The following is a 22,500-nucleotide window of genomic DNA, read 5'->3' on the forward strand; positions in this document are numbered from 1 at the left end:
AGAGAGAGAGAGAGAGAGAGAGAGAGAGAGAGAGAGAGAGAGAGAGAGCTCTTCCCTTCTTTCCCTCCCCATGTTTCCAAGCCATGCTCGGGTCTCTCTACCTGAGAACCTCCCCTCCTCTCACTTACAATCAATCTTCCCTTTTCCCTCCAATGGCGTCGTTAGCTCGAACTTCCTTCCCCTCTGGCTTCTTCCCCTCTCTGGTGGGAGAGAGAGAGGAGAGGAGCGGTGAGGGATAGCTGAGGGGAGTGGCGAATGCCTTCCCCTCCCTCTCCCTCTCCCTCCCTCACACCAACACCAACACACACACACACAAACACTTCCCAATCTCTCCCCTCCCTTGTGGTCTGCGTATCCCCTCTCTTGCGCGGTCTCCCGCGCTCTCTCTCAGCTTTGCGCTCTCTCGCTCCCTCTCCCCTTTTATCTCTCTCTCTCTCTCTCTCTCTCTCTCTCTCTCTCCGCTGACTGCTGGAAAGGTAGGCGGGTGAGTCAGTCACCTGCAGTTTACTTCCAGCTACCCGAGGGGATGGTTCCCCTCTCCAGCCCTCCGCGCCTCTTCAACTGGAATGCCTGCTGCTGCTGCTGACCCTGCTATCGCCTGCTGCTGCTGCTGCTGCTACTGCTACTGCTCCTGCTCCTGCTGTAGCTGACGCCCTTAGGAGCATAGTATCCTGAAATTTAGACAGACGATTCGTCTTCGGTTGTGGTTACCTGGTGTTAGTAAATCATTTGCACTCCGTGGAATTCTCCATCCGTGGAATCATCCATTATTAGAATTCTCCATCCGTGACATTCTCCATCTGTGGAATTCTCCATTATTAGAATTCTCCATCTGTGAAATTCTCCATCAGTGACATTCTCCATCTGTGGAATTCTCTCTCTCCCTCTGGAGAATTCGCGAGATAATCCATGTGGCGCGTGATAGTGTTTTGAAGATCGCAACGGCTTCAGGACATTAGTGAACGTTTAACGTTATATTTCTCCAGTGCCCTTTGCGACGTGGTTTATCGAGATGGATCCCTTGAAACACTACTATATATACTCTTGAGTAGCGTCGTATGCCAATGACATTAATTAAACGGTTGTTTAACGATACTTTGAAGTAGAAGACTATCGATAGATTCGTGAGAGCCATGTTAAAACACTTGCATCCACTGATACAGGTGTGAAAGAGGAAAGAAATATAGAAAACAATATATATCTAGTTTTTTTCGAGAGAGAGAGAGAGAGAGAGAGAGAGAGAGAGCAATAATCATTGTGATGACTGAGACTCCGTCCGTGCTCTTGAAAATGCTGTAGAGTAGTGAGCAGGTGTTCGTCGTCATCTCCTCCTCCTCTCTCTGGGCCAGTCTTCGCCCGCCAAGCACACAAGTGTTCCGTATAGCCTACATTTGTGGCGGGATGGCTAATGTACCAGTGAGCCATTGAGTTCTAGTCCGTTGTTGCATTTGTTAAAGGCGAGTGCTGACGTGCTTTTTATATATATATATTTTCTGAGCATCACTGTGAGGATCACTCCCACCGACGGTTTTTGTCATCATTATCTTCTGCTTCGGGAAGGTAGGTTTTTGGGGGGACAATTGGTCTTATTCAGTTTTTCCCTTCTTTCATCTTTTTCCTATTTATTGAATGGATGAAATTGTACGAGACTCAACAACGAAAACGACTTTTCGAGACTCAACAACGAAAACGACTTTTTCGATCTACTCTTACGTATAATGAATCCCTGCATCCACTTCCGAATGCCATCCTTAATCCGCTCGCATCCGCGCGGGACATCCGTCCCAAGTCTTAAAAGGATTCAAACCCGACGCAGTGTGGTGCCCCCAGCTGTCGCAACCCCTGCGACGGACACCTCCGTCCGGACGTGCCCTTCGAAACCCTCCCCCACTTGATTGACGTGACTGTCTGCCCCCATAACTAATGACGATAAAATGTCGGTTTGGCGAAAGAGAGTTTGCCGAGAGTATTGGATTACGTCACGAGTGATTGGTCAGATGCTTCGGCGACTCCGCCCTCATCTCATCTCCCGGGTCCCATTGGCCGACATCCCAGTACGAGATGAACGGATGCTCCTCCGCCATTGGCGTAGCTCTCCCAGATTTCGAGATGTAGCATCCAATGGGAGATAAGGCGGAGTCGCTTGTTTCTTGTGTTCAGCGTTGGATCGGCGTCGGTCTCTCTCTCTCTCTCTCTCTCTCTCTCTCTCTCTCTCTCTCTCTCTCTCTCTCTCTCCTCTCCCTTCTGAGAACAGACTTTGTGTTATCAGGAATTCAGAATAAAGTCAGCTCTCTCTCTCTCTCTCTCTCTCTCTCTCTCTCTCTCTCTCTGAGAACAGACTTTGTGTTACCAGGAATTCAGAATAAAGTCAGCTCTCTCTCTCTCTCTCTCTCTGAAAACAGATTTTGAGTTGTCAGGACTTCAGAATAACGTCAGCTCTCTCTCTCTCTCTCTCTCCTCTCTCTCTCTCTCTCTCTCTCTCTCTGAAAGCAGATTTTGAGTTGTCAGGAATTCAGAATAATGTTAGGTCTCTCTCTCTTTCTCTATGTGTCTCTCTCTCTCTCTCTCTCAAACAGATTTGAGTTGGGAATTCAGAATAATGTCATCTCTCTCTCTCTCTCTCTCTCTCTCTCTCTCTCTCTCTCTCTCTCTGAAAACGGCTTTAGTGTTATCAGGTATTCAGAATAATTTTATCAATTTAATCATAAAAGTAAATTGCATTAATGTTTCTGATTATTGCCCAACCGTTAAAGATAATCAATACATCTGTCTGGACTTTTTTTTTTTATAAGCTCATTCATCACTCGTTACGAAAGTCCGTTATTAAAGTCCTTTTAAGTTATCGATTGCTCATATATTGATTTGGCTTTTACGACTGGGAAAGCGTGGTTTTTAAATTTTAAGAGAGAGAGAGAGAGAGAGAGAGAGAGAGAGAGAGAGAGGGTGGGTAATTGTACGATTGACTTGCATATGTTATGTTCGTGTTGTGCTCGGTCGCGCATGCGCTTTTTTTTTTTTTTTTTTTTTTTTTTTTTTTTGCTTTTTTTTTTTTTTTTTTTTTTTTTTTTTTTTTTTTTTTGGCCGTCTTTTTAAGCGTCTTTTTTCATTCGACTTTGTAGATTTATTTCTGATTTGTTTATCAAATTGTTGTTTTTAAACCCTTTGTAGATTTTTTCTGAATTGCTTTTCAAATTATTATTTTTAAAAGCTTCTTAGATTTTTTAAAATTTGCTTTTCAAATTATTGCTCTTAAAAGCTTTGTAGATTTTTTCTAATTTGTTGATCAAATTGTTAATTTTAAAAGCTTTGTAGATTTTTTCTAATTTGTTTATCAAATTGCTGTTTTTAAAATTTTTTTAGATTTTTTCTAATTTGCTTTTCATATTAGTGTTTTTAAAGGCTTTGTAGATTTTTCTAATTTCTTCATCAAATTGTTGCCTTTAAAAGCTTTGTAGATTTTTCCTAATTACTTGTTTATCAAATTGTTGATCTTAAAAGCTTTTTTGATTTTTATTGTTTGTTTTTCAAATTATTACTTTTTTAAGCTATACAGATTTCTTTCAAATTATTTGTTTTTCAAATTACTGCTGTTAATAAGGTTATTAATATTGCATTACTTGGAGTGTAGATAAAATTTCTGTTAATTTATGCCAATAATTTATGAAAACATTGGCATAAAATATATTTAATTTCATTGTAGTGGTGCCCATCTTTATTTCTGTGAAAACCTATTTTTAGTGTTATTACCATGTTAATATCAACAGTATTTTTTATTATTGGCCCACTAACATTGAACAGCGTTTCACCAAGAATAAAGATAAACCTCACAGCATTTAAGGTAGCTTAACCAACTTCAAATTTCGTATGTCCATATCAACCATATTTTTATTATGAACCCACTAACATTAAAACAAATGTTTCGTCAATAATAAAGATAAACATCACAGCATTTTTAAGATAGCTGAACCAAATTACTTCAAATTTCGTATCTGTCATGTCAACCATATGTTTATCATTAACCCACTAACATTGAACAATGTTTCGTCAATAATAGAAATAAACATAGCATTCAAGATAGTCGAACCAACTTACTTCAAATTGCGTATCTGTCATATGAACCGAACCAACTTACTTCAAATTTCGTGTCTGTCATATGAACCATATTTTTATTATTAACCCACTAACACTAAAACAAATGTTTCGTCAATAATAAAGATAAACATCACAGCATTCATTATAGCTGAACCAACTTACTTCAAATTTCGTAACTGATAAACACAACAGTTTTACGGATATTTAAACGTCTCTGATACAGCTCCATAAAATCCTTATGGCTTTCGCTAAGGAGAGCTTCGCGTGTCCGCAGTTATAGGACGATGTGAATTATCACCCGTATGGGAATGTGGTTAGGTGTATATATTCCTCCCATGTGAGCTTGGACGCTGGTCTACCTTTGTCCTTTAAAAATTGTCGGCGATTACTTTCATCATATCAACTTCATTATACTATATTCAAAGATGCTATATTCTTTGAATGTAGACCCATTTTTGCGTTCATAATAAATGAAAGTATGGAAATATCCTTTAACTATATATACAAATGTATTATTTTCGGCCAACATTTCTGCGTTAACATTGTCGGAAACTATCTTCATTATGTTATATTCTCCGTATTTGGCCCATTTTGTCGTCAGTGAATAGCTAAACATATGGAAACATCGTAATATTTATACAAACATAATGTTTTTCTGTTTTTCCCTCGGAAGACATACCGCTATCAACTGCATTCAATTCCGTTTTCTCTCTCTTTAATAACAGATTTGATTTTTTCAGGGTTACTGCATTCACAAGTGTCGGTGAGCAGTTATGAGCAGAATGCAGCGACCACGAAAAATCAGTCATTAGAAATATTGAGAAAACTCTATATATAAACTGAAAGCAGCTGATGAAGCAGCTATAACCTTCAACACGGTATAATAACTTCGTGACATGCCGAGCGGCATTTGAAAGGTGGAGAGCGAAACCCGTAGAGTTGTGTGTGTGTGTAGCTGGCTGGCTCGCTCTCTCCCTCTCCACCAATCGCCCAGGCAGGCTACTACTTGTTGATTACGCTCTTTTCTATCGCAGTTCCTTACGTAATGGCATATCACGTTATTGTGGTCACTAAGGCGGTTGCGGAACAATTACGGGGTCTGAGGATTGGAGCAGCAACAGATAGATCTGATAGAGTTGTTTTGCCTTGCCCTCTGTTCCTTTGTTGTTTGTGAAGGGATTGTTCTTACATTCGTTTTCGTAGGGGAATAAATGCTGGTTTTTTTTTTTTTACCTAACTTTTAAAACTGTACAGTCGGCAGTCTATTGGTTGATGATTTTTACTGTGCGTTCTTTCTTGACCTCGCGTGTTTAAATGAATGGTAAACACTTTTAGCTCTCTGTGTTCTAATACTTTACACTAATACATACTATACACACACACAACACACACACCACACACATTATATATATATATATATATATATATATATATATATATATATAATACATACATACATACATACATACATACATACACATAGTAAGTCTTCTTACGAGGGGTACTCTTAGAAATATAATAAGAAATTTATGTAATAATTATAAAAACATTTGTTTATATATTGTATAGGAGAGAGAGAGGGAGAGAGAGAGAGAGAGAGAGAGAGAGAGAGAGAGAGAGAGAGAGAGAGAATTTAAAACATATGTAATGAAAAAAAAAAATAAAAAAAATATATATAGGGTATATATATATACATATATATATATATATATATATATATATATATATATATATAGATACATGTATATGTAGTATGTATGTATGTATAACTGAATCAGTGATATGTATGTATAACTTAAATAAAGGCCAGTGCTTCACTTTCTTTCGTTGCTTATACATTTATATATGTATGTATGTATATACATATATAATGTACGTATTTTTGAGAGAGAGAGAGAGAGAGAGAGAGAGAAAGGGCCGGAGAATGGAGCTCTTTATTGATTTCAAAACTCGTGTGGAAATGCCTTGAAGGGCTTTACCTTAGAGACGTTATCAGCGAGAGATTGGGTGAGTCACTGTCTTGTTTGTTGTCGTGGCAGATTCAATAAAAATAAATAAATAAAAAATAAACCTCAAAAGGCTTAGGATATCAAATATTTCTATGATTACGTGTCTTTCAGTCCTCGTTGGATACTCTCTCTCTCTCTCTCTCTCTCTCTCTCTCTCTCTCTCTCTCTCTCCTCTCTCTCTCTTATGCAATTGAGTTTTTTTCTTTCTGGTTTTCATTTTGTCAGTAAAGGTTTATTCTCTCTCTCTCTCTCTCTCTCTCTCTCTCTCTCTCTCTCTCTCTCTCTCTCTTCATTTTGCAATTGAGCTTTTTCTCTCTGGTTTTCATTTTGTCAGTAAAAGTTTATTTTCTCTCTCTCTCTCTCTCTCTCTCTCTCTCTCTCTCTCTCTCTCTCTCTCTCTCTCTCTCTCTCCTGATACTGCGCAATTACTCTTGTGTTTCTGATGATGCTGATGAAATGGGTTGCTCTTATCATCTTATCTCTTCGTTTTCAAGGTGCTTCTCGGAGTTGAAGAGGTAATCAGGATGGATGCCTAAAATTGGAGGAGGAGGAGGGGGAGGAGGAGGAGGAGGAACGTTGAGGTGGTGGCGGTGGTGTTGGTGATGTGTTGGGGGAACTGACTGTTAGCTTTAGGTGGGCGTTGGTGGTGATAAGGACCAAGGGACATAGACCTGATTATGACCTGAATTTCGGGTGTTGACACGAATTTCAGGTTATGGCGTGAATTCCATGTTGTGACCTAAAAGATTATGACATGAATTTTCAGTTATGACGTCAATTTCAGATCTTTCAAATTGTGACTTCATCTTCTGATTAAGACATGAATTTAGGTTATGACGTAAATTTCAGATCTTTCAAATTGTGACATTATCTTCTAATTAAGGCATGAATTTAGGTTTTGACGTGAATTTCAGATCTTGGCATAAACTTCATCAGGTTATGACATGAATTTCAGATTATGACATGAACGTCAGGATATGACGTGGATTTTATACTGACTTGGATTTCAGATTATAACATGATTTTCAGATTATTACGCGAATTTCAGATTATGACAGGAATCCCAGATCGAACGTGAATGTCATATGTTGACATTGGTTTTTAGGTCATGACATGACTCAGATTATGACATGAATTTTCAAGCGAGCCGTTATCAGCGATGCTGAGGTAATGGCTTATCTCGCGGGAGGCGGAAGTAAGAGGGGGTTGGGGATGTTCTATTTCAGTTATTTTTCTGGCAATCATTTCTTTGACATCCATGTGTGATAGATAAGGGAGTTAGGTTTAAAGATTAATTTTGTTTTTTACATTCTGTCTTTATTTTTCGTCTATCGCTGAGATATATTCATTGTCAATTTGATATTTTTTTTTTGTGGCAGGTTGAACATTTTTTTTTTTTTTTAAGTAGCCAATTGAACAGTTGAATTTTTTTTACGTAATCGTTAGTGGCAAGTTAAAAACATTTAAGTGTCCATTTGAACTTTTCTCTCTCTCTCTCTCTCTCTCTCTTGAGCGGTAAGCTAAACATGTAATTTTTTTATATTCTTCAAAGGCAAGTTAAGCATTCAGCTTATCCATATTCATCAGTTGCAGAGTAAACATTAAACTTTTTCTATATTCTTCTGTGGCAAGCCAAGCATTCAATGTACTTGAATTCTTCAGTGAAAAGTTAAGCATTGAATTCTGCTGCATTCATAAATAGAAAATTAACCTTTAATTTTCATTCTATATTTAAGAAAAATTTCTTCTCTTAATATTCTAATTCCTATTACATAAACTAGCAAACATATGTATACAGAAATTATGTATGAAAATTCGTATAAACCAACTAAGTCTACAGGCGTAACCAGCCTTCTTTTCACGGGCAGAACCAGCTCCGTTTCAGGGAATCTCTTCTCACCCCCTTCCCCTTCGGAGGAGGGGGGGGGGAGAGATAGGATGAAACCCCATTATAAACCATCTAAGGGGTCCCCACTATAACCCTGCCAAGATTCATGCCAATCGGACGAGCCGTTTGGCCTTGACTGAATGACAGACGGACGGACAGACATTACGCCCGTTATAGTAAGATGTGTTGTACCTTTTAAATGCCGTATAGAAGCTTTGTCGTCTGCCTCTCTCTCTCTCTCTCTATATTTGGTTAACCTTCATGTAATGGCTAATGAGATTACTGAGATCCTCTGTTGGAGGATCGGCGGGACTTGCTTTGTCAAGATTTTACGGCTGGTCTGCCAAAACATTAATGTTCAGTCTCTGTTTGTTAAGCTCTCTCTCTCTCTCTCTCTCTCTCTCTCTCTCTCTCTCTCTCTCTCTCTCTCTCGTTTATGATTGAGTTGGTTTTATGCCAGCATGGATTCTTGCTCATAGAACAGTTGTAATCTCTCTCTCTCTCTCTCTCTCTCTCTCTCTCCAAAAAGCCGTGCATTTATGTATCTGTCCATCTATCATTTTATATATATATATATATACATACATACATACATACATACTACATACATACTACATACACACACACACACACACACACACACACACACACACACACACACATACATACATACATACATAGGGAGAAAGAGAAAGATAGATAGATGTGTGTGTGGGTGATTGTGTGTTCATCATAAATAAAAAGGTTTAAGAAACGCAAGCATCTTCACACAAAAAAAAGCATGACAGAAAATAAAAGCATGATCTGTATTGAAAAAAGAAGCAGGATAGAAAATAAAAGCATGGATCTGTATTAAAAAAAAAAAAAAAAGTTTGACAGATCCACCATCGGTTATCAAGGGTCTCCTCTCCTCACTCCCACCATCATATTGACTTCGTCGAACTTATCAGGCCGACTGTTTCTCTGAAGCCGAACTACACACCTGAGTCCTCTCCCCTCCCCCCTCTCCCACACCCCTCCCTCTCCTCCTCCTTTCATCTCCCGACGTGGCATCACATCTTTGGAATGCCGGAGAGGAAACGCCGTCTCTGAGTCGAACGAACGAACGAACGAACCTTTCGCCGGCGAGAGTGTCAGGTGACAATTGATAACAGATAGCGATAGCGATAAGAGCAACAGTGATTAGCAGGTGCACTCGTAAACATCCCACGTTTAATAGTTTTCAAAGCATCATCATCATCATCTTCTTCTTAGTTATCATCGCCATCTCTGCTTACCTCTGTCTAACTTCAGATTTCAGGTGAAGCTTCTTTTTATTATTATTATGATATTTTTATCATATCGATATTATTATTATTATTATTATTATTATTATTATTATTATATATCTATATTATTATTTATTTTTTATATTGATTTATATTATTATTATTATTATTAGTTATTATTACTACATAATATTTTTATTATAACTTTTTATTGTTATTATTACATTATTTTATTTTTATTATGATTATTATTATTATTATTATTATTATTACTACTATATTTTTATTATACTTTTATTGTTATATACTTATTATTATTATTATTATTATTATTATTATTATTATATTATTATAACTATTATTATTATTATATTATTATTATTACTATAATATTTTTATTAAAGTGTATCATTGTTTTATTTTATTATTATTATTATTTTATTATAATTATTGTGGTTGTTATTATTATTATTATTATTATTATTATTATTATTATTTATTTTAATATAACTATATTACTATATTTTTTATTATTATAACTGTATATTATTATTATTATTATTTTTTTTTTTTTTTTTTTTTGCTCTATCACAGTCCTCCAATTCGACTGTGGGTGGTATTTATAGTGTGGGGTTCCGGGTTGCATCCTGCCTCCTTAGGAGTCCATCACTCTTCTTACTATGTGTGCCGTTTCTAGGATCACACTCTTCGCATGAGTCCTGGAGCTACTTCAGCCTCTAGTTTTTCTAGATTCCTTTTTAGGGATCTTGGGATCGTGCATAGTACTCCTATGATTATGGGTACGATTTCCACTGGCATATCCCATATCCTTCTTATTTCTATTTTCAGATCTTGATACTTATCCATTTTTTCCCTCTCTTTCTCTTCAACTCTGGTGTCCCATGGTATTGCGACATCAATGAGTGATACTTTCTTCTTGACTTTGTCAATCAATCACGTCACGTTGGTCGTTTGCACGTACTCACCCTATCCGTTCTGATACCATAGTCCCAGAGGATCTTTGCCTGATCGTTTTCTATCACTCCCTCAGGTTGGTGCTCGTACCACTTATTACTGCAAGGTAACTGATGTTTCTTGCACAGTGTCCAGTGGAGGGCTTTTGCCACGGAATCATGCCTCTTTTTGTACTGGTTCTGTGCAAGTGCCGGGCATTCACTGCCTGTGGTTTATGGTTTCATTTTTCGTATTGCACTTCCTACATATGGGAGAGATGTTATTTCCGTCTATCATACTTTGAACATATCTGGTTCTTAGGGCCTGATCTTGTGCCGCTGTTATCATTCCTTCAGTTTCCTTCTTTAGCTCTCTCTGATTATTATTATTATTATTATTATTATTATTATTATTATTATTATTATAATCTAGATTATGAAAACCCAATCACGTGGACCAAACCTTCCACAGTGTGCCATTGACTTGAAATTCAAGCTTCCAAAAATACTCACTAGGAAGCAAGAGAAGGCAAAGTAAAATGCAGAGAGACGAGATCTCATTTATTAAGAAGAAAATAAGGTAAATAGATAAATTAATAGATGACTAACTTTTTCCTGTGGGTGGCGTTTTACCTCAGAAACTTCGTCACCTTTCTGAAGTTGCCTTTTTTTAGGCAAGAGGAGTATTGCCGTTTATCTTGAATAAGATGAGCGGACGGCTTAGAATGAAAGAGTCTATCTCGGAAGCATTGACGACGAACGATGACATGTGAACCGTTAGGTCGATCTGGCCGTTGAGCGACGGAGGATTTCCGCCCTTGTGTCTTGGGCCGTGAGATCACTGAAACAGAGAGATAACCGAAGAAACCACCCACACACTTTTTTTTTTCTGCCGGAAATAAGTTTATTTGCGTTAGTGGATTTTTTTTATTTCATGTGGTTAGTTGTTTTTAAATCTTTACTACAAATTTTATTAAGTGAGCGAGTTTTGGTTTGTATTGGTTAGATTTGCTCAGGTTTATCTACATATTCATGAGCTTTCTACATATGATCGCTGTATAAATGACACTAATGCATGTAGTATATGTATATGGGTGTGTGTATATATATATATATACACACATGCATGTGTGTATACATATTGTATGCATAGCCTGTGTATATTATATTTTTGTATGCGTATATTTTTGTAATGTTCGAACGAAAAATTAGCGGTCGGAGAATAGTCAATAATAGCTTATTTTCTTCTTCTTCTACGCAGGCCTCCCTAACCTAGTCACCGTCTTTTAAAATATTTTTCCACGAACAGGATGCCATTATCCCAAAGAAACATTCGGCTTAGACGAATATAGTGATTAACAATTAGATTCCCTAATTACCCAATATGGACTGAATAATTGCCCTTAGCATATTTGAGCAGCAGAACGTAGTTGTTGGCGAGTTTGTCATTTACCTGCCATGTGATTATTACTTATTATATAGCGCCATGAAAGGAGACGTTAGATGAGAAAAAGCAATAATGGCTTGAGCCCAGATAGTGGTGCAACTCGATAACTAGTAGTTTTGTTTAAACTGCCCTAAGAGTTACAGAATTATTATTATTATTATTATTATTATTATTATTATTATTATTATTATTATTATTATTATTATTATTATTATTATTTAGAAAGGGTCTTGTATCTTTATTCAGACAGGAAAATATGCTAAAAAACCAATTACGAATGAACGTTCTCAGAGGGCAACTATATCATATTTTTTTTTTCTTTTTTAATCTGAGAGAGGACAATACTTGCTTTGAAGCATTCTATCCTTTTGCTGCCTCCATGCCTTTGTAATCCAGAATTATCAACTTAATATTGTCTTCTTATTTCCCATTCCTAATTGTTTTTCTTATCTTCCTAATTGTTCATCTCCTATTCCTTAATTGTCTTGTTTCTTATCTCATTATTCCTAATTGTCTTCTTATTCTCTCCAATTGTTCTTATTTCCTATTCCTTATTGTCTTCTTATTTCATATTCCTAATTGTTTTCTTATTTCTTATTCCCAATTGTCTTTTGTTTCCTGTTCCTAATTGTCTTCTTATTTCTTATTCCTAATTGTCTTCTTATTTCTTTTCCTAATTGTCTTCTTATTTCCTATTCCTTATTGTCTTCTTATTTCATATTCCTAATTGTCTTCTTATTTCATATTCCTAATTGTCTTATCTTTTATTCCTAATTCTCTTCTTATTTCCTGTTCCTAATTGTCTTCTTATTTCCTATTCCTAATTGTCTTCTTATTTCCTATTCCAAATTGACTTCTTATTTCCTATTCCAAATTGTCTTCTTATTACATATTCCTAATTGTCTAATCTTTTATTCCTAATTCTCTTCTTATTTCCTGTTCCTAATTGTCTTCTTATTTCCTGTTCCTAATTGTCTTCTTATCTCATATTCCTAATTATCTTCTTATCTCCTATTCTTAATTGTCTACTTATTTCCTATTCCTAATCGCCTCAGGCGCGTTCTATTTAGTGCGATACTTAGCGCTTGTAAATAGGAGTGGCATAATTAAACGCGCTCCGACACTCAATGTATTTATACTCTCGATTAGCCGGCGGGCTTAATATGTCAAGAGTTACGTAACGATACATACAGATGCGTTCTAACACGACTATAGATAATGCGTGCGAAGCAACCAGGTGGTTTACTGTGATTGCGATTGAGAGAGAGAGAGAGAGGCAGAGAAGAGGCAGGGAGGAGAGAGAGAGAGAGAGAGAGAGAGAGAGAGTTTTGGGTCATTTCTTTTTAAATCAGCCTCTACGATAATACGATAATGACTCACTAATCTGTTGCCGATAAGGTCTTTTAAGGTGAGAACCTTTTTCTATGTTATTTGCCTGTCTTGAACCATAAACATCTCTCTCTCTCTCTCCTCTCTCCTCTCTCTCTCTCTCTCTCTCTCTCTCTCTCTCTCTCTCTCTCTAAGTCATTTCTGCGTCACCTTGTTTTTCATCTGATTTGGATACTTTGAGTATTCAGAAAATTAGCGAACAGTAAATCTTGTTAATTGCTAAACAAGAGGAAAGGAGAGAGAGAGAGAAAAAAAAGAGAGAAACAAAAGAGAGGGGATAAAGATATCTTATATATCTATATCTATATCTAATATTATAATATATATATATATATATATATATATATATATATATATATATATTATAGATATATATATAAAGTACCCATTTTCCTCTTGTGTAAGTGTGGTTCTTTAAACAGGTATTTATTTATAGATAAACGTGTGTATTGCATAAGCATATATTCATCGTATATTCACATACATTCGGAACCACTGGAATGACGAAAATATCTTATAACAAATATATATATATATATATTTAAATGCAAAACGTTAAGCGCATTAATTCTATAGCAGCGACCAAGTTGAAAGCACAGGCAACGCATCTTGAATGGTACCTTGGCAATTAAACGATGACTGATTGCTTTACCTTTTTCGAGATCCTTGCGTCACCTGGCGTCGCGTCGGACTGAGTAATGATGACTCTCTTTCAAGTTGTATAATTACAGAAAACACGAGGCGAATTTGGTCAAGGTTGTATGAATGAAAATTGAAATGGCAAGTACAAAAATTTTTGGTGTAAAATTATCCGAAGTCTCGGTAGCAATGCGCGCATTGTAAGCAGTCATTTATAGGAAAGTATTTATTTACTTTGTGATGACGTACGTATGTGAAAATGCAGTGAATTAGAAATAAACTTAGAAACGGCGTTAGAGAAATTTGTGTCCCAATCCGGAATGCAAGAATAGATATGTTATAGAATGCCTTAGACAGTTTATGTTACACGTTTCAGAAAATATGGAAAGGTAGTGTAAAGAAAGTGTAACCAGTACACAGACCAAGATATTTCAGATGTTGGGGAAATGACGACTAGATTATAATGGAGTTTTATGGGGTTGTTTCGGTATGGAGAAGAAAATGTCCGTCTATTTGAGTGTTGAAGAACTTAAAGGATAGACAAATTAAGAGGTTGTCATATATACAGGAAACCATACTTGAGTTTAGATTAAATAACTTGATCATTGTTTTGAAAAGTCCAAATAATTATTTTGAAAAGTCCTAATAATTGTTTTGAAAAGTCCTAGTAATTGTTTTGAAAAGTCCTAGTAATTGTTTTGAAAAGTCCTAATAATTGTTTTGAAAAAGTCCTAATAATTGTTTTGGAAAATCCTAATAATTGTTTTGGAAAAGTCCACATAATTGTTTTGGAAAGTCCTAATAATTGTTTTGAAAAGTCCTAATAATTGTTTTGGAAAGTCCTAATAATTGTTTTGAAAAGTCCAAGCTTTACGAATAATGCGCAGGAATTTACATGCATAGATATGTATAAAGGGTTATATGGTTAATATATTCTTCCTAATTTTCCTGTATCGTTTAAAGGGTTCTCCAATTAATACACAGTCTCCTTAACTTTTCTTTAATAATACCCCAGTACGTAAGTTTACATTGCGCCAAAGAACACCATGTATATTCAAATCCAATTCTTTCAACGCTGCAAAATGCCATTTGCATCGAAGATAAGTTGCTTTGAAGTCCATGAAATACGCCCTTGCCTGATTGTAACGTAGTAATGCCTCATGACACTCGACATATCGTGCCGTCATCGCCCGTAATAGAAACAGAGACTTCTATATGCAACGTTTCTTTAAAAAGAAAAATAAGATAAAAAAAAATATCTTATCGATGCGGATTCAGAAACTCCCACTCTTTGCCAGAGAGCGGAACTTAGGAGACAAGCAGTTGATAAGAGTCCTCCTCCTCCTCCTCCTCCTCCTCTCCTCCTCCTCCTCCTCCTCCTCCTCCTCCTCATGTCCCTCTTCTTTCTCCTCCTCCCTCCATGTGTCCCTATTCCTCCTTCTCATGTCCCTATTCCTCTTCCTCCCCCTCCTCCTCATGTCCCTATTCTTCCTCCTCCTCCTCATGTCCCTATTCTTCCTCCTCCTCCTCCTGTCCGTATATTCGTCCTCTTCCTCGTGTCCCTATATTCTTCCTCCTCCCCTTCCTCGTGTCCCCATTTCTCTTCCTCCTCCTCCTCCTCCTCCTCCTCCTCTTCTAAGAGAGAGATTGTTCAGTCCTGTAGCCTTGTAAGGAGAAAACGATAGTTTCATGATTCACCCGTTCTTTGTAGATAAAAATTCACATGTGCTGGATTAGAAGATATGGAAGGTTCCGGGTTTCGCATTGTATAAACCATATTACACATTACCACGACGAAAATTGCTGTATCGGGTCGCCAAAAAATTGAGATGGAATAAGGCAACACCATCATTATTGATTATGATAATAATAAAAAATAGATAGTATTAAAAAGCATTTATCCATAAATAGATAACAAAAATAACTATCTTACATTTTAGGCTCAGAAGGTATTTTTGTTACTTTTGGATGAATGCTTTTCAGTACTCTCTCTCTCTCCTCTCTCTCTCTCTCTCTCTCTCTCTCTCTCTCTCTCTCATTGTGTAATATCGTTTATATATAGGATATGGTGGTCGTGGTTTACAAAAGAAAATGTTATTTTAGATAAGATTTCGTGTGAATGAATTATTTTCTTGCATGAACAATCTATTTTTAGAGCGAAGTTTATCGAAGCAATTAATGATGCTGTAACTTTTGTTGTCTTTATTTTGCAAAGATATTTGAGCGAAATTTATTTCAAGAAAATAAAATGTCCCAAGTTTCTTCTTCTTCTTCTTCTTCTTCTTCTTCTTCTAGGTACGGTCAGTCAAGTCAAGTCATTTCAGTATCTTTTGGATCCCATAAGTTTTGTTTGCTTATCGTTTAAAATTTTTCATCATGATGATACATTTTTCTATTAACTAATTATTTATTTATATATTTATTAACTTATTTAATATATTCAACTTCATGTTTTTCACCAAGAGTGCCTCGCCAGCTAACAGCATTTCGCGTTTCTTCCAAAAAATGAAAAATTCTTCCAAAAAATATAAAAATATAAAAATGTCGCTTTTTGTCTCTGCAGATCAGTCAAGCGACAGCATACGTCTTGAAAGTATTTCGCGTGTATCACCTGGTATTTTGTGTAGTAGCGTGTATTCTTTGAATCAATCCTCACTTTTTTTTTTCTTTATTTCTAACTCTTCCTTCCACGTGTCATTACTTCTCCGCATCGTGTGTGAAAGCCGACTGTCGCTTCTTGTCGTTTGAATAAAATATGAGAACGCCGCGAGTCCGATTCCCAGGCATTCCATTGAGGTGTGAGAGAGGTGTATTTCTGGTGATAGAAATTCACTCTCGACGTGGTTCGGAAGTCACGTAAAGCCGTTGGTCCCGTTTCTGAATAACCACTGGTTCCATGCAACGTGAAAAAACACCATACAACAAGCAAAATATGAGAACACTTAATAATGCTTATGGAGGAGATATGTTCCTGAATGATTTAATAGCATTATTAGTGTGAAGTACTTTTAGAATATTTCTTGCTTAAGTTAGTTTATTTTTATTTTTATTTTTTTCTACTGTCGAATATTTACTTAAAAATTGTTTCGATGTATATTCTGTTGTTGCCGTAGGAGGGCTTGAACTAATGCTCCATGGATATTTTAGTTCTCTCTCTCTCTCTCTCTCTCTCTCTCTCTCTCTCTCTCTCTCAATTTTCCCGTCTTGTAAATTATTTGTCACCTAATGTTGTGCTATTAGCTCGCCCAGGTAAATTAATGAGTTTCTCTTTTGTTTACTTAAATGGCAAAGTGCAATTTAGCTTGAATAGCTTTTGGTATGTGTGCGTTAGTTTTAGACTCTGCACGATTCGAGATAATAGCAATCCATGTCCCAAACAATTATAAACAGGTGATTTATTATTACGTCATACTTTTCTGTATGTGTCAAGACGATGACTTCTACGACGTGTACAGTACGGAAAACACAATACGAGATGATGACGCGTATTTACTCAGAGGCTGCGTAACCCGTATTTTCTCAGAGGCTGCATAGCCCAAGACGTTTCCCGAAGAAGAACAAGAACATCAACGCCGAATGAGAGAACATGATGACACCTGTAAAAAGCTCGCTGATAAAAACCTTTATCTCGGTCCTTTTATCCGATAACACCCCTCGTGATGAGGTCATCGACGAGTAAGTGATTTGTACGAGGGAGGGTTGGGGGAGGAAGTAGTTTGGTGTGTGGTAGGGGGTGGGGGGGGGGGTAGGAGTGTGCGTGACGGTTATTGGTGCGGCGGGGAGGGAAGGGGGAGATAGGTCTCGGGGGGCTCGGGGGCCCTGAGGTGCAGTTAAATAAGATTACCTTGTCAAGAATGCATATATACGTTTTTCAAGTTCGTGGGCTACTTTTTTTGTTCTTCTTCTTCTTCCAAATAAAGGATATCCTCACATGGTATCATTAAATTGTATTTATAGTTCTTAACTTCTGAGCTAATTTTGCTTCTGGAAATGTAAACTGTTTTTGATATCTATATGTTATATATATATCTAACTCTATACCTATATACATACATAAAATAATATATATATATATATATATATATATATATATATATATATATATTTGTTTTTTATATATACATACGTCTTTGCGACTGTTTACTGTGTGGCTAAGATTAAGTCACAACGAAATATTTCGTTGCCACTATCTGATAATGGAACGTTCTGTACTGTCTGATCATGTGGAGACTTGCGCTACAGAGATGTGTAATGGACTCTTGTTCTCCTAACACATACATACATACATACACTTACACACACACACACACACACAAAAGCCACATCATCGTCATCATCGAGAGACAAACTCCCCTCGTCATCATCATCTCTTTCAGAACCTTGTCGTTCGTACGTGCGGAATTACAGGTAGCCTCTCCCTTACCTGGCGCTTGCTCAGTTGTTGTCAACCCCCCTCCTCTCCCCTCTCCCTCCCGACCTCAGCATTCTCCTCTCGCCACATTGTTCTCTCTTCCTCTCTCCCCTCTCCCCCCTGCATTCTTTGTCTGTCTCCCCTCTTCACCAACGTCCAAGAGAAGTCACCCGCCATTAGCCTCTGTTCTAGAAACTTTCTGAGAGAGGACGATTTCTGGAAGACTGGGTTCGTGTCTCGTCTCTCGTACCTGTCTGTGTCTATACCTTTGTCGGGCCTCTTGAGATGGGATGCATTACTGGCGTTCGATAGGTTTACATTTCTTCTTGAATCATGCATCAATATACGGCCCTTTGTGCCTACGTCGATTCTCGTTTTTTTATTCATTTTTTTTTTCTACTAGTTCTCTTAACCTTCTCTAAGCTTGAATCAATCCCATAAGTGGGTTATGATTCATGTACACACACAAGCACATTACACTCTTGTGCGTGTGTATTTACGCATACTACACACCAAGAGCTTAACTATTCACCATTTATTATTTGAAGTAACCGTCACGGAACTAAATAGTTCGATAAATCGTGACAAACGGTTAGACGTTGCTTTGGCGAAATACGCAGTTTAAATATTCCCTCTTTCTAGTAGACGAAATAGGTTCATAAATGATATTCATGAAATGCTACGAAATATATTTATAAATCATTTTCATAAATTCATCTCATAACAGGGAACGAAACTGCGATTTACAGTGATTGTATTTACGAATGGTCTGGAGTTTTCCGTCTTATTATTAATTATTATCATTATTATTATTATTATTCTCATATGACGCCGAACACATTCCTAGCATTGTTTAGGGACCTTTGAGTAGAGGAGCAGAAATAGATCTCGCTGTCGCATCGTCGTTCTCATTAAGAGCGTTGCTTCTCTAATTACAATTCTCATCGTGCCTGGCATTTATCTGGCATTGTCACGACACCACCCGGTCCTTCTCCAAATCTTAGCATCGCGGTAGCTGCATTGAGCGCGCGCGCGCAGAACGTCTTTCCCAGTGACCTGTAAACAAAAGGAAAAATATCCTTCCGTAATTCTTAGTTGCCCTTATTTGATATTTATTTATTCTCCAGAAGGGGATTAGTTCCGTCAGTGCACCTCATGCGGCGCACCGTAGGCGTTACTTATTGTATCTTGCAGCGTCCCTTCGGCCCCCTAGCAGCAACCCCTTTCGTTCCTTTTACTGTACCTCCGTTCATATTCTCGTTCTTCAGTCGTGCTTTCCTCCTCTCCTGGCAAATGATTTCATAGTTCAACTGCTTTGAAGTTTTCCTCCTGTCACACCTCTCGAACCTTTTAACCGTCAGTTTCCGTTTCAGCGTTCCATGACCTCATAGGTCTCAGCGCTTACCTTTGTGTATTCTATATTTCAATATTGATTCATTTTTTATTATTCATTCGTTATTTGTTTATTCGTGCCCTTTAGTCATGCCGGTGAGAATTTGGGCAGATTTTGGTTTGAATGCTGTGAAACATTTGCAGAGCCACAGGAAAATAAATAGCAATTTTTTTTTTTTATCTACGTAACCTTATTAATTAACAAATCACTTAATTTTACGTTGTGGAATAACAAATGCGTCAATTAAGGTTTGTGACGTAACGAGATTACTACTGCCTGTCAGTTGTGTTATCACTGAAAAGTCTGTGCAAGTCTTTGTTTAGTTAATTTTGTCGCAATTTTATGACAACTAAAAAAAATCGCGTTTCTAATCTCTTGTCTCCAACGCGTTGAGACATATAACCTTTCTCTTCTTCGCGAAGTTTTATATATATATATATATATATATACATATATATATATAGATATATTATAACTGCAACGTCTTATCTTAAACGCGTACAACCAAGTCAAGTTTCATCTTCCTCGTGAGGTATGTTGCCTTAGATCAACAATGATTCACTTAGCGCCCGCTCCGTTGCAATCGTCGATCAATCGTCGATCGTATTCATGCAACTGCTTGAGTGGTATACATGGTGTGGGAGTTCCTGCATGCATTCCGGGAACCGTGTGAGTAATAACTGATCGATTAATCAGGAGAATGTTCCTGGCGGGCTTTTAACATCATCATCATCATCATCATCATCATCCTCTGACTGGCAGGCGACCCTGGACTTGTGACGTCATGTTGGGTCAGCGCGTCGGTTTTTCGGGCTGAATGGAGAGGGTTTAATTAGGTTTTAAGTTGAGGCTATTTATTCGTACTGGATGCAATAAGTGGGTTTAAGGTCCTTTATTCATGCTGAATGCAGCAAGTGTGTGTGAAATTCATGACGTACGCTGAATGCAATGAATGTTTAGGTTCTTCTAAGTGTGCTGAATGCAAAGAATGTTTTCCAAGTTCTTATAAGTGAGCTGAATGCAGGTGGTGTGTTTTGGGGGGTTCATTATGTATGTTGAATGCAAGGAATGTGTTTTTAAGTTCTTATAATGAAGCTGAATGCAGAATTGGATGCATTATGTATGTATGGTGAATGCAATGATTGTGTTTTAATGAGTGTGTTTTTGGTTGATTACGTATTCTGTATGCCCAATGCAAGTGGTGTAGTATTGTTAGTATGTATGGGAAAGATGATGGCAGTATATTTCATTAGGCAAATCGGCATGTATTATGAAATTGGATGTTTCATAGGCCTACAAATAAAGTAGTCATACCACAGAGAATAGTAAAATGCTAGACAACATTAGTATCTAGTTATCATATTCTTTGCAGCGTGCCTTTGGCCCCCTAGCTGCAACCCATTTCGTTCCTTTTACTGTACCTCCTCTCATATTCCCTTTCTTCCATCTTACTATCCACCCTCTCCTGACAGATTCATGGTGCAGCTGCGAGATTTTGTTCCTGTTACACCTTTTAAACTTTCCGTCAATTTCCCGTTTCAGCGCTGAATGACCTCTTTGGTCCCAGGGCTTGGCCTTTGGCCTAAGTTCTATATTCAATTCAGTTCGGTATTGTAAAACTGAAACCCAGACCTACCTTCACAGTTTTAGAATATCCCTCAGTTACCTCGTACCACCTTCGTCGCTTGCGACATTGGCACAGTTGTCTTATCTCTCTCTCTCTCTCTCTCTCTCTCTCTCTCTCTCTCTCTCTCTCTCTCCTGCTGCTGCTTCTGCTGCCTTAAGTATTTGATTACCTTGAGAGGCAGTCGCTGATACCCCGTGACATTTCTATTTATGTTTTGAGATTGTTTGTGTTCTGTAATATTGCCGAGTCACCGAAGTGCAATGGATATAAAGGCCGTTAACCTGATAACGAAGACCTGCCGTTTGTTGAGGCTTTAGTCACTGTTTAGTGGTCAGGATGATTGATTTGAGTTGATCTGATTTATATGGTGACTTAATTTACCGCCACAACATCGAGGTGCATGGAAGAAGTTTAGGGAAATTTGAGGGTCAGAAGTTTGTAAAATTAAGTTTTTTGGATTAAGTCGTCTGCGATCAGGCACATTGATTTACGTATTTTTATGAAGGGAATGTGACACTTCAAAGAATGCTTAATTTCAAGGCAGAGAATATGTACACGATTTACTTCATGAGAAAAGTAAAAGAAAATTAATAAGTATGAAAGACTTGGGTGCAAACTTTAATTGTTGACTGTTAAAACATTTTTTTTAAAGTTTGCATTGTTATAATCAGTGCGAGAATACAGTACTGGATGTGCTTGACTACTTATCTCACCATCTATCTACATATCTATCTGTCTATATGTCTATCTATCTATATACCTATCTATTTGTATGTACTCTGTATACACGCATACAAGTTTGAACTTTATTAGGTGAGAGATAATGCAGCAATTAGAAACGGTAAATGTGTGTATAATTTACAACATCCATGAACATTCTGCCAGAACCTCTTTGCTTGTGAGACTCTCTCTCTCTCTCTCTCTCTCTCTCTCTCTCTGTTTTATTCATCTGTGCGTTTTTGGGAGATTTAACTGTGTCATCATTAATCTTGTTTCTTCCTCGAAGTCTTTTCATTGATGGGCTACAAGTCCCTTCATATTAGCTTGTCTATGAATCTTTTTTTTTAAAGTGACTTCTAGTTCAGTTATTGTTTACATCATTCTTCTCTTTTTTTTAATATTCTTTTCTCTAATAAAAAAAAATACTAATACATGTCGACAATCTCCACTTATATTTCCATGTCAGCGCAGCACTAAATTACAGCCTGTCAGCCTGTTTCTTTTATTTCTTGCTGATATATATATATTATATAATATATATTTAATATATATATTATATAATATATTAATCTATATTATATATATATGAGTCATATCACATTACCGTGATTCATATCCATACATCGAGCCGGCGAACTTCTCGTCGACTAAAAAATTCCCCTTC

The 22,500-nt window shown here is 37.1% G+C and overlaps 1 protein-coding gene across 2 annotated transcripts in view; it reads left to right on the forward strand.

The window, feature by feature from the left end:
* The window catches only part of LOC135195104 (ras-responsive element-binding protein 1-like), a 276,732-nt gene that overhangs the window by 145,582 nt on the left and 108,650 nt on the right, over positions 1-22,500 (forward strand). The window contains exon 1 of one of the 2 annotated variants that reach the window (XM_064221485.1): positions 538-1,560. The exons of the other annotated variant lie outside the window; for it this stretch is intronic. The gene's annotated coding sequence lies outside the window, so the exon portion shown is untranslated. Of the gene's footprint in view, positions 1-537; positions 1,561-22,500 lie in introns of those variants that run through there. 2 annotated transcript variants of the gene reach the window in all.

The sequence above is a fragment of the Macrobrachium nipponense genome, chromosome 20, assembly GCF_015104395.2.
Source record: "Macrobrachium nipponense isolate FS-2020 chromosome 20, ASM1510439v2, whole genome shotgun sequence".
NCBI classification, from domain to species: Eukaryota; Metazoa; Arthropoda; class Malacostraca; order Decapoda; family Palaemonidae; genus Macrobrachium; species Macrobrachium nipponense.